General features: G+C 43.6%; 1 long non-coding RNA gene across 1 annotated transcript in view; it reads right to left on the bottom strand.

Moving 5' to 3' along the window:
• Positions 1-5,880: 5,880 nt before the first annotated feature.
• LOC142828009 (uncharacterized) overlaps positions 5,881-13,895 on the bottom strand; it is a 30,643-nt gene continuing 22,628 nt past the window's right edge. The window contains exons 2-3 of the long non-coding RNA XR_012902880.1: positions 10,258-10,344; positions 5,881-7,308 (exon numbers count right to left, since the gene is read on the bottom strand). This is a non-coding gene — a long non-coding RNA (uncharacterized LOC142828009). The remainder of the gene's footprint in view (positions 7,309-10,257; positions 10,345-13,895) is intronic.

The raw sequence follows: 13,895 nt of genomic DNA, 5'->3' as shown, positions 1-13,895 counted from the left end.
TTATAGGAAATTAATTTTAATAAGTAATCAAAAGAGCTCTGCTATAAATAATGGGCCAAATTCTGGCACTCTTCCTCATGATGGCTGTGAAATACAATATTCAATGTGGTTATGGTAGCAAAAGCAATTAAACTAGATGCAAAGCAGAACAGCAGAACTATTTCTAGAGCACATACTTCTCACTGACCATGAGCAACAATATCAAAATATTTTTATCCAGTACTGCCGAGCAATACTGAGCAAAACCCAAACCCAGCAGTTTCCAAAGTACACAATGAGACTTTTTCATATTTTCACAATAGGAAGAGGGAATAGAGGCCTGTGTAATCTAAAAAGAGAAAAGCAGCTTTGCCTTGCTTTCCTAAATGTTGGAGTTAGAAAAATGGCACATATGCAAAGAAAGGGAAGAACAACTTCACAAGCAGGCTTGCAAACCAAGCTTTAAACTGGGTTTGTCAGGAGACAGAGATCTAAGCTCTGGTGTGTTTCTTCCTAATATCCCACTGCAATGGACAGAAGGAGTGCTGACCAGCACCCGGTGAGTAAGGGGTTAAACTCAGGTAGTTAGCAAAGGTGTTGGCAGGGAGAACCAATTGAGATAGAGGGATGAAATTTGAATTGGATATAGATTCTTTGCCTGCTTTCTTCGTGTGGGAGAGAAAAACTGGGAGTTGAGACACAGAATGATTTAAACCCAGACTGGACTACCATGTCTCCAAGGAATTTGGGGCATGGGAGTGGACTGAACAAAGAGAAAACTTGAAGTAAATAAAGGGAAAAGTTGCATTCGGGGTAATTTTTCTTTATTGTGTGGTTTAGTCTGAACTGCTCTGTGTGAATCTATGCCTCCCCTCCCCATTTACCATCTAGCACTGTGCCCAGAGACTTTTCTCTGTGTTTTAATTTGTTTTCCTTAGTTGTTCTCTAACATCTAGCAACCAAGTATGCTTTATCAAGTTTATCTTATGTGTTGTAAGGTGATTTGATTCTTGTGTCCTGAAAGGCCTGTCTGAGTGTCTCTGCATGCCTCAAACCGAGAGGTCAGCTACTAGGCTATGTTTAGATTGGAGGCTTCTTGCGCAAGAAGAGATCTTCCGCAAAAACTTTTTGCGCAAGACAGCATCCATACTGCAAAAGTGCACCGAAAAAGCAATGCGCTTTTGCGAAAGAGAGCATCCGCATCCAGACTGCCTGCGAGTGCTATGCACAGAATGGCCACCAGGACCTGTGCTTTTTCCTCTTCCCTCTTCTTTCACAAAAAAACCCCTTTTGCCTGTCCACTCACACATTTTTGCGAAATAACTCTTTCGCAAAAAGGAGTTATTCCTCGTAAAATGAGGAATACCTACACTGGAAAAACCCCTCTGTTTTTTAGGAATAAAAATCACTTGATGGTGGCAGCAATTCACCAAAATCTGTGTATTGTGATTTTTGTAACCACTGTCTGTAGAGGCAAAGTTTTTTTTCTTTTCTTTTTGAGCTTTGCAGGCCCTCACCTTCTGTACCTGGAGTGCGAGAGTGGGAAACAGCCCTGACACCCACTTATGTGGAGGAAAGTGCAACAAAGGAGGACCCCTGATTCCCCTACTGAAAGTAGGACAATCAACTAATTATTTAAGGAGTCTGTACATGAACACAAGAAGCCTGGGAAACAAGCAGGAAGCTGGCCCAGTCAAAGAACTATGATTTGATGGGAATAACAGAGACTAGGTGGGATGACGCACAGCATCAGAGCACTGTCCTAGAAGGGGATAACCTGTTCAGGAAGCACAAGGGAGAAAAGGAGGAGGAGTTGCACTGTTTGCTCAGAGCTCCAGTATAAACAGAAGAGAAGCCTGTTGAGAGTCTTTGGATTAAGTTTAGAGACAGGAGCAACAAGAGTGATGTCATGGTTGGTGTCTGCTATAAACCACCAGATCAGGTGGATGAGGTAGACGAGACTTTCTTCAGACAGTTAACAGAAGCTTCCAGATCACAGGCCCTGGTTCTCATGGGGACTTTAATCACCTTGACATTTGTTGGGAGACCAATTCAGCAGTACACAGACAAGTTTTGGAGAATGTTCTTGGTACAACTGCTGAAGAAACCAACCAGAGACCATGTTCAGTGTGACATGCTGCTCACAAACAGGGAGAAATTAGGAGAAGTAGATGTGGGTGGCAACCTGGGCAGCAATGATCATGGGATGGTTGAGTTCAGGATCCTGACCAAAGGAAGAAAGGAGAACAGCAAAACACACACCCTGGACTTTTCAGAAAAGCAAACTTGGACTCCCTCAGAGAACTGATGGGCAGGATTCCCTGGGATGCTAACAGGAAGGGAAAAAGAGTCCAGGAAAGCTGGCAGTGTTTTAAAGAAGCCTTATTGAAGGCACAGGAAGAAACCATCCCAATGCGCAGTAAGAAAAGCAAATATGGTAGGCGATCAGATTGGCTTAACAGTGAAATCTTTGGCGAGCTTAAACACAAAAAGGAAGTTTAGAAGAAGTGGAAACTGGGACAGATGATTAGGAAAGAGTGTGCATGTGTGTGTGTGTATATTGCTCAAGCATGCAGGGGTGTAATCAGGAGGGGGAAAGCACAATTGGAATTGCAGCTAGCAAGAGATGTACAGGGTAACAGGAAAGGTTTCTACAGGCATGTTAGCAATAAGAGGGTGATCAGAGAGGATGTGGGGCCCTTACTGGATGAGGAAGGTAACCTAGTGACAGATAATGTGGGAAAAACTGAAATTATTCAATGCTTTTTTTGCCCCTGTCTTCACAGATAAGGTCAGCTCCCAGACTACTGCACTAGGCAATGCAGTATGGGAAGGAGGTGTACAGCCCTCAGTGGAGAAAACAGGTTAAAAACTATTTAGAAAAACTGGACATACACAAATCCATGGGTCCAGATTTAATGCATCTGAGGATACTAAGGGAGTTGGCTGATGTCATTAGAGCCATTGGCCATTATGTTTGAAAACTCATGGTGATTCGGGGAGCTCCCCATTGATTGGACAAAGGAAAATGTGGTGCCCATCTTTAAAAAAGGGAAAAGGACAATCCAGGGAACTACAGACCAGTCGGCCTCACCTCATTCCCCAGAAAAATCATAGAGGGGGGGATCCTCAAAGAATCCATTTTGAAGCACTTGGAAGAGGGGAAAGTAATCAGGAATAGTCAACATGGATTCACAAAGGGCAAGTCATGCCTGACCAACCTGATTAGCTTCTATGAGAAGGTAACTGGCTCTGTGGACATGGGGAATTTGGTGGATGTGATACTCCATGACTTTAGCAAAACTTTTGATACAGTCTATCACAGTATTCTTGCCAGTAAGTTAAGGGAGTATGGATTGGATAAATGGACCGTAAAGTGGATAGAAAGTTGGCTAGATTGTCAGGATCACTGGCAAGATTGTTGGAATCAACGGCTCAATGTCTGGTTGGAGGATGGAATCAAGCTGAGTGCCCTATAGCTTGGTTCTGGGGCCTGTTTTGCTCAACATCTTTATTAATGACCTAGATGAGGGGATAGGGTTCAGAGTGACCTGGAAAAATTGGAGGATTGGGCCAAAAGAAATCTGATACGGTTCAACAAGGAGAAGTGTAGAGTTCTGCACTTGGGACAGAAGAATCCCAAGAATTGTTACAGGCCAGGGATCGACTAGATAAACAGCAGTTCAGCAGAAAAGGACCTGGGGATTACAGTGGATGAGAAGCTGGATTTGAGTCAAGTGTGCCCTTGTAACCAAGAAGGCTAATGGCATATTAGGGTGCATTAGGAGGAGCATTGCCAGCAGATCTAGGGAAGTGATTATTTCTCTTTATTCAGCTCTGGTGAAGCCCCATCTGCTGTACTGCATCCAATTCTGGGCCCCCAATTACAGAAAGATGTGGATGCATTGGAGAAAGTCCAGCGAAGGACAACAAACGATTAGGGGGCTGGAGCACTTGACTTATAAAGAGAGGCTGAGGGGTTTGGACTTATTTATTCAACCGAAGAGAAGAGTGAGAAGGGATTTCATAGCAGCCTTCAACCATCTGAACTGGGGATTCCAAAGAGAATGGAGAGAGGCTGTTCTCAGTAGCGATGGATGGCTGAACAAGGAGCAATGGGCTCAAGTAGTAATGGGGGAGGTCTAGGTTGGATATTACATAAGAACATAAGAATGGCCGTACTGGGTCAGATCAAAGGTCCATCGAGCCCAGTAGCCTGTCTGCCGACAGTGGCCAGCACTAGGTGCCAGAGAGGGTGGACCGAAGACAACGATCAAGCGATTTGTCTCCTCCCATCCTTCTCCAGCCTCTGACAAACAGAGGCCAGGGACACCATTTCTATCCCCTGGCTAATAGCTTTTATGGACCTAACATCCATGAAATTATCTAGCTTCTCTTTAAACTCTGTTATAGTCCTAGTCTTCACAGCCTCCTCTGGCAAGGAGTTCCACAGGTTGACTACACGCTGTGTGAAGAAGAACTTTCTTTTATTAGTTTTAAACCTGCTACCCATTAAATTCATTTAGTGCCCTCTAGTTCTTTTATTATGGGAATTAATAAATAACTTTTCTTTATTCGCCCTCTCCACAACACTCATGATTTTATATACCTCTATCATATCCCCCCTCAGTCTCCTCTTTTCTAAACTGAAAAGTCCCAGTCTCTTTAACCTCTCTTCATATGGGACCTGTTCCAAACCTCTAATCATTTTGGTTGCCCTTTTCTGAACCCTTTCCAAGGCCAAAATATCTTTTTTGAGGTGAGGAGACCACATCTGTACACAGTATTCAAGATGTGGGCGTACCATAGTTTTATACAGGGGCAGTAAGATATTCTGTGTCTTATTTTCTATCCCTTTCCTAATAATTCCTAGCAACCTATTTGGAAAAACTATTTCCCTAGGAGGGTGGTGAAGCACTGGAATGAGTTACCTAGAGAGGTGGTGGAATCTCCATCCTTAGAGGTTTTCAAGTTCCAGTTTGACAAAGCCCTGGTTGGAATGAGTTAGTAGGGGGATGGACTCTATGAGCTCCTGAGGTCTCTTCCAAGTCTATGATTCTATGCCTGAATAAAATGAAAGTAGAGATCAGAGATGCAGTTTGCACCAAAAGCTGTATTTTAAAAATAAAATATAAATGGCTGACTTGCAACTGTTTGTAATTTACCAATTAAATGTAATTTCTAATCATATTAATCTGTTTTTTAAAACTGTCATAAGGTTAGTATTTCAAATATAGAAAAATCTGTATTTTATAAAGAATTCAGTTTGCAATAATCAATATGTGATGGACTTGGAATTCAATAACTTGCAGTAGTAGTATTAGTTAACACTTTATAGTAGATAAGTTGCAAGAGGTATGCACCATTTATTCATTAAAATGTGTATGCTTTTCTAAGCTTGGTCATGGCAGGGGTGCCGACAGACTCACGGAGCTCCTGGATGAAGTGGGGGAGCCCAGCGCCGTGCTCCCAGAAAGGGTAGGACCTTAGGTGGAAGGGCCCTCAGCAGCACCCAGACTGCACTGCCCTTCCTCCCCCTGCAGTGCTGACTGGACTGCCCTGCCTGGGGCTCTGCAGCTTGGCACAGGGGGCTCTGGCCATGATTTAAAGGGCCCAGGGCCCCTTTGAATCAGAGCCCCATGGCAGTTGCCCCCTTTGCTCCCCATCAATAGGCTTGCATCAAGGAAAGTTTGTGCCATTATTCTGCACGTCAGACCATTTGTTCTTGGGCCGGGTGGCAAAGGAAGGAATGAAAAGGGTGTCGTGGCTGGGGTAATCAAAGTCCTCAAAGGGGCAAAGGCCAGAAATGCACTTGATGTCAATAAAACCTGAGAAAACTGTGCAGCTTATATTGATGCATGGTATAGCTAATTCTTTATCTGGTTACAGAAAGACATTGCCTTCAGCAAGCATTGTTTCAAGCAAAAAATTTCACTTAATCCCCCAAAAGTCTTATCTTCATGATAGTCCCCAAATTCTGCTAGGTCAATATTAATGATAGTTTCTCTCCAAACTATTTCTTGTCCAAACAATTAACTCAAATCTCAACATCTCGCTCTCCTTAAAGTTTCCTCTCCCTAACAGAATAATTGAGCATCTCGTCATAGCCATATGTTGCCCTACCATCCACTCCCCAATTGGTTCCTGTCCAAGCTTTGCAGAAATGCCATAGACCTGTTAAAGCAGCGAGGAGTCCTGTGGCACCTTATAGACTAACTGAAGGTTAGTTAACTATAAGGTGCCACAGGATTCCTCGCCACTTTAACACGGCTACCCCTCTGATAATAGACCTGTTAGTTTTTCTTCTCGCTGCCTGCCACTGTCTAGAGATTATGTGCTTTCTGAGGAGGTCTATGCTGTTTGATTATGCTGATGAGAAAGTTTTCTGAAAGTGCAATCCATAAAAGGCTTTAGCTAAACTCCAAGTCAGAAAAAACAGCTTTGGTTTCACTTGTATAGGATGGAAAAACTGCCACATGTGAGGACCATTTACAGAGGCTCTGGCTAGATATCCCTTTACTTGTAATTGCTGCTTTCAGATGACATTTCTTTACTGCATCTTGTGCTTTAAAATTTAGAAATTCTGCCTTCTAATCCATTAATGGCTTCACTCAGGATTCACAGTCAAAAGATTTTCTTGCTCTCTCTCAGAATGTATACGGGCTGGGCAGAGCTACTAATGTCTACTACCTGACTACAAATATTTTCACAGGGATATCAGTACTCTGTTGTTTCTGTAGTAAAATATCCAGAGCACAAGAAGCTCCTGCCAGAACAGGGTAACATAGCGTCATACTTTTCTCTTTTATTTCTATTTAAAATAGCAAGCATGTGTATGTCAGGGAGGGTTTGAGTTGCTTTTGTTTTGCTTAATCATGTTAAAATATTTGTAGACAAAATAATTTATTATAACCAGGACTAAGATGTAGTGCTAATAATATAATAACCGGTTGTATATAGGCCTAATCTCAGGAACTATACAATTACATTGTTCAGCATTACACATAGTTCTATATAGCTATAAATTGTAAGTTCTATCAAGCAAAAAAGGCTTTCAAATTTACAAGGGATTTCTACAGAGACTTTAGAGTGCAAAAACTTGTGTTGAGTGATATAAAACGATGACTGAGTTATGGGACCCTAAGTAGGATTTGTTTACCCATTTCTTCAGACTCCAGTTTATAAACAAATTAATTCCTTATATTACTAATAAACAATTTCACAGTCCATTTTGGATTGTTTCCTTAACGTATTTGTTGGGTTACAAGTGTTCGGTAGTTAGCCAGCTCTTTTTCTCCAAGCTTCAACAGAGGGAGGTAAACTGGAGACCTAGGGAGACAGAAGAACAATTTTAATCAGTGAGGGTACAGCAACATTATTTCAGAATAACTTAGTTTGCATCTACACAGCAGGTAGTTATTTCAAAATACGGTCAAGCTGGAAGACTTCTTACTGGGGACCTTTAACCCTCATTGTACGAAGAGTAAGGGAAGCTGGAGGCAGAGTGCTCTATTTTGAAATAAGTGCTGTGTAGATGCTCCCAGTTTCAAAATAAGCTATACAACTGATGTAGCTTATTTCGAGTTCAGCCCTGCTTGAATATCATGTACCAATGTGGTTGCCTCATCTCAAAAAAGATATATATTTTCTAGGGTACTGCAACGAGGCTGATATCTCAAGTGAGCACCCCCGTTTGATTGAGCATGTGTGCCTGCACTCTCTGTCTTTCCAAAACCTTGCAGCTACTCAGCCCTCTGGCCAAGTTACACAGCCTTATGTGCCATCATAACCCCCTTCCGAGGTATATCCTTTACCAGGGGCCCATCCAAGTACCTCCTGTAGTCCATTTTCTTAGTCTGTTTCCCCATTCATTATGGCTGTGTCTACATTGTGCGATCTTGTGCCAAAGCGGCTGCTTTCGCACAAAAACATGCTGCCTGTCTACACTGGCTGCGAGTTCTTGCGCAAGAACACTGATGTTCTAATGTGTGAAATCAGTGCTTCTTGCTTCTTGAGAACTATGATGCTCCCACTCAGGAATAAGCCCTCTTGAGCAACTGTTCTTGCGCAAGATGCCAGTGTAGATTTTCTTGCACAGGAAAGCCCAATTGTTAAAATGGCCATCGGAGCTTTCTTGCACAAGAGAGCATCTACACTGGCACGGATGCTCTTGTGCAAAAGCACATCTCTTGCGCAAAGGCACATGCCAGTGTAGACGCTCTCTTGTGCAAATACTTTAACGCAAGAGTTCTTGCGTTAAAGAGTATTTGCACAAGATCATGCCAATGTAGACGTAGCCTTCGATAGTGGTACCTCCAGGGCTTCTCCTCCTGAAGACAACGTTCTAAACAGGTCTCCACTCTGAACTGTTCTTGATTCTGTCAGCCAGCCACCCCTGACCTTCTCCCTTTCAGGTCTGGGCTGCAATTGAGTTGCCACTAGTCCTGCAGCTTCTCATGTAGTCCCTCCTAGTCTCTGATTGGCTGGTTTCTTCCTAGCCACTCTAGCCACTTGGAGGACTACTCTATGGCTCTTTCGGACTTAGGGCCTAGCCCTGTTACAGGTACTCATATAGTTCCTAAGGGAAGTACTATTATCCTCATTTAACAAATGTAAACTGAGATATAAAGCTGCTAACTGACTTGCCTAAACCAACACACAAGTATGTAGAGGGGCAGGGCCAGAAATCCTTGTCTCCCAAGTTTTAGGCTGATGTCTTAATCACTAGGCCAATGTTCTTCTCTCCTTACTGTTTGTAGGAGCACCTAAAGGTCCTAGAGTGTCTCTGCTCCTACAACTTCCAGTAAAAGGCCTTGCCCAGGGTCACTCAAAGTCCATGACAAAGCCAAGAATGTGACATACATCTCTTTAGCTCTATTTCACTGTCACAACCACAATACCATCCTTCTGTCCTCCAACTTTTGCAAAATGTGGAACTTAAAAACAAATGCAAAATTGAAATGTTTCAAAAGATTGATATTTTTAGGTTCTGACTAGGATGTTAAATGGTGTTTAATCAATTAATTGACTAGTTGATGTAATTTCCATCAACAGTCAATAAGGGGGGAAAAACTGCAGAGCTGCAGTGTGGTGAGCTCCCGGCTCTGGGAGCCAACCCTGCTGCTACTCTGCCTTTTAAATGTATTAAGAGCTAGTGGGGGGACCAGGTGCGAGCTGGGAATTACAGCATGTACAGGGCAGCCCTGCTATAAACCTGTACACCTCTGCCTCCCTTCTGGAGATGGTGCTGGGGGGGAACTGGCTCCTGCTCCCTTCCCCTCCCCCCCTTGCTGCCTCTCTCTGATAGAGGCAGCAAAGGGCAGGAGATGACTAGCTGAGTATCTGATAAGTTGCTTACATCCCTAGATCCGACTTCAGCAGGAATATCTCAAATGAATTATTTAAAATCTTCAGTGATGAGCTTGCATGCATTCTCCATCCATGCCAAGAAACTAATCCATGAGAGGCCATGTTAGCTTCAAACCTATAGGGGTTGAATGGTCATGTTAAGAATCTGTATTATTGCAAGAGCTTTCTTAAATAATGTTTTGTTTAATGTTTTATAACATAATTGGAATAGAACAACCAGACTCACCAACTAATTTCCACATTCCAGGAATCTGTAATCAGCAAATGTTTTTCTCAAACAATAACATTAGTGCAGTAATTCAAGAAAGCTCTAGCACCACATATGTAACAGTCACATTAAATTCATCTAACACATTGATCCCTTTAAGACAAAATCTTCATTAATTCAGAAATTCTAAGTCATTGGAATAATTTCTCTGACTGACATATTAGGGCAAAGTGTAGGACTTTTCATAATTTCCCATCTATAAACTTATATCTAAATGTCATTTCTGGTCCCCAATCTGAAGTGAATTTAATGATTATTAAATTATTATTTAATTATGTAATCATTATTTAATATTAGTATTTAATTATTATTTTACAAAACCCTCATGTTCATCAATTCTTACCAAGGAATTGAGTTGTCAGTATTTACGTGTAGAGGGCAATCCCACTATAAGTCACCCCGGTGTATGTTGATTCTGCACTAGCATCGTTAATGCTTGTGGGAACTATTCCATTTTAAGTCCTCCCATTCCTCACTCTTCTGTTGTGCAAAAAAAAAAAAAAAACCAATGTGTGCAAACTGAAGTCAGCTGTGGGAAAAAAAATCCCCACTTTATTGTCCTTCTGCTATATGTCCACTTGTATCTTTTTTCCAGACTTTAGTTTTCAAAAGCACCTTAGTGTATTTAGAAGCCTTCATACCATTTCCACAGTGATTTGCAGATCTTTACTCCGGCCCAGGTCTTACACAGGGATGGGATGAGGGATGTGAGGCTGAATGATGGATGCCTACGGGAGAACAGTGTCAGGGTACTCGTCAGTCCCACATTTCCTTTCTATTTGTGTCATGATCTGCCATTCCAGTTCATCTACAGGGGTGTAACCCTCATCCCGTTCCACCATGCGAGCCAGTTTCTGGAGGGATCACTATTCATGGGGGATTCCTTTGTCCCATTTCCCCTATGTGAGGTGGGATTGGGAAGGTCCCTGAGGCCCACTCCCTGCCTGGCCCCCATATGTGTAACCACCTCCAGGGGCTCTCAAGCCATCTGTGATGATCTGACTGGTCCTCCCTGCCTCCTCACACGAGCTAAATTGTGAGGAAGTTCTGAGTCCCTTCCCCAACCCCCATGAGCTGAGATGTGGCAAGGGGTTCCTCCTCCACAGTGGTAACTGAGCCCTACTCCTGGACACCAGGGACACTGCCCTACTACACAGGTTTGACACCCCCATGCTGACACCTCAGAGATAGGCAGAATAAGGTACACTTCAGAAACTGCACGAGTGGAGGCAGAGCAGGGGCTCTCAAACTTCGTTATACCAGAACGCCCTTCTGGCAACAGAAATCACTACACAACCACAAAAGTGGGGAACAAAGCCTCCTACGCCCAAATGCCAAAGCCTGAGACCCATTACCCTAGGATATGTCTACACTAGCCCCCTCGTTCAAACTAGGGTGGCTAATGTAGGCATTTGAACTTGCAAATAAAGCCCAGGATTTAAATATCCCGGGCTTCATTTGCACGTTCCTGGGCAGTCGCCATTTTTAAATCCCCTTAGTTCGAACTAAGGGGATTTTAAAATGGCACCGGGAACATGCAAATGAAGCCTGGGATATTTAAATCCTGGGCTTCATTTGCAAGTTTGAATGCCTACATTAGCCACCCTAATTTGAACTATGGGGCTAGTGTAGACATACCCTTAGAGAGTGAGGCCAGAGCCAAACCCCAAAGGGCTTCAGTCCCAGGTAGGGGACCTGTAACCAAGCCTCCTCCCATCCAGGGCTGAAGCCTGAAGGCATCAGTTTCTGCCCTAGACAGGCAGGCTCAGACTTCAACTTTAGCCCTGGGAAGTCTAAACCAGCTCTGGCAACACCATAAAAACCAGGTTGCAGCCCATTTGGGGGTCCCAACCCACAGTTTGAGAACCACTGTGTTGGAGGAAAGTAGGGAAGTAACGACAACAGAAATGTTTATGTGGCAGGGAGTGACTGTGTCAGGAAGATCCGTTATGGAGGCTTATTGGACTGCAACAGGAAATCCCATATGTTTTGTGAAAACAGGCTTATGATATGAATGTCACAATTCAGATATGCTTGATGCAAGATGGTTTATGTAACATTTTCCAATTTATGAAAAATTACAATTTACTAATTATTTCATTTGTATAAATGTATTATTTGTATAGGCTAAATTAGGAATATTGACCTATGTAGCTGTACTTGCATTAGGTTGCACCGACTGCAGACATTTCCAGTACAATAATGAAAGAAGCTACAGTGCTGATAGCTCATCAGCAAGAGACAATGAACTGTGAAAGAGTTGAAACTTCCTGGGAATGTGTAGACCAGCCCATGAAGAACAGTACAGAGACATGCAACCCTAGAATCCTAGGGTTAGAAGAGACCTCAGGAGCTCATAGAGCCCATCCCCCTGCTAAAAGCAGGGCCAACCCCAACAAACCCATCCCAGCCAGATCTTTGTCGAACTAGGACTTAAAAACCTCTAGGGATGGAGATTCTACCACCTCCCTAGGTAACCCATCCCAGTGCTTCACCACCCTCCTAGGGAAATAGTTTTTCCTAATATCCAACCTAAACCTCCCCCACTGCAACCTGAGACCATTGCTCCTCATTCTGTCATCTGTCACTACTGAGAACACCCTCTCTCCATCCTCTTTGGAATCCCCAGTTCAGGTGGTTGAAGGCTGCTATCAAATCCCTCCTTGCTCTTCTATAGACTAAACAAGCCCAAATCACTCAGCCTCTCTTTGTAAATCATGTGCTCCAGCCCCCTAATTATCTTTGTTGTCTTCTGATGGACTTTCTCCAATGCATCCACATCTTTCTGTAATTGGGGGCCCAGAACTGGATGTAATACTCCAGATGTGGCCTCACCAGAGCCAAATAAAGGGGGATAATCACTTCTGTAGAACTGCTGGCAATGCTCCTCCTGATATGCCATTAGCCTTGTTTGCTACTAGGGCACACTAACTCATATCCAGCTTCTCATCCACTGTAATTCCCAGGTCCTGTCCTACCCTGTCACCTGTATTGGAAAACATCTTGAATATTGTACTTTTCCACAAGAAGCTAGGAGGGGGTTTCAAACTCTGAAACAAAAGACTCCTGCTGTATGCAAATCATATTTAAGGGTAGGGAGTGAGGTAATCCTGTGTCAATTCTCCCTGCCTACCCCACTCAAGATGACTGCTAGAACCAACTAAGAGTGAATGGGGCAAAGGAACTGGGCCCAGGCTAGCAGAGTACCAGGTTTATGAACAACATTATTAGAACCACATTTAGGTTGAGATCTCACATGTAACTAGTTTATTTACTGTACTAAGCTTAGCTTGTGTGTTTGTTTATTTTGTTCACTTCTCTACTTTGTTCTGTATGCTACTTCATACGACCACTTAAACTCTACCTTTTTATACTTACTACAATCACTTTTGCTTAGTAATAAACCCAGTCTAAGTGTAACCCTTCTGCTAGGCTGAGTTAATAGCAGCAAGGGCTGGGTTCAGTACCTAGGGGTCCCCTCCCAACAATGTAATGCAACACTGGCTTGAGCCCCGACCCAGTGACCTGGGAAATTTTACACACACCTCTGGGCACCTCAAAAAGGCAATTCTTCCCCTCTTGCAAGCACAGAGCCTCGGTATAGCAACAAATCTTTAATAACATGACATCAGCATTAAATTGGGAAAACACCACAACTAGGATTCATAGATCAAACCATGAGCAAAGACCCACCCCTGTCCAGAATCACCTGAAGTCCCCAAAAGTCCAATACCCCAAGGCTATGTCTACACTGGCGGCTTCTTGTGCAAGAACATCTTGCACAAGGGTTCTTCTGCAAGAAGTCTTGCGCAAGAAAGTGTACACACTGCCATGTGGGAGCTGTGCTTTTGAGCAAGAGCATCCATGGCAGTGTGGACGCTCTCTTGCACAAGAAAGCTCTGATGGCCATTTTAGCCATAGGGCCTTCTTGCGTAAGAAATCCCTGCAGAGCGTCCACACTGCCCTCTTGCGCAAGAGCTCCTGTGCAAGAGGGCTTACACCTGTTAAAAAAGAGCGTAGCTGTTGCGCAAGAAGCCCTCTCTTACCACGCCGTACTGTAAATTTTCTTGTGCAAGAGCGGGCAGGCAGTGTGGACGCTCTGCGGATTCTTGCGCAACAACGGCCATACTTGCGCAAGACGTCACAAGTGTAGGCATAGCCCAAGAGTCTCTTGGTAGAGAGTCCAACACACCAAAAGTCACCTGGGTGGAACGGGGGAGGCAGGGAATTGATAAGGGACACCTTACATGGTCCAAGGTCGATGGCCCCGCCTCTCCAT

The sequence above is a fragment of the Pelodiscus sinensis genome, chromosome 3 (genome assembly GCF_049634645.1).
Source record: "Pelodiscus sinensis isolate JC-2024 chromosome 3, ASM4963464v1, whole genome shotgun sequence".
NCBI lineage: Eukaryota > Metazoa > Chordata > Testudines > Trionychidae > Pelodiscus > Pelodiscus sinensis.
Note: the sequence above shows the minus strand (reverse complement) of the source record. Positions and strands in the feature narration are given on the sequence as shown.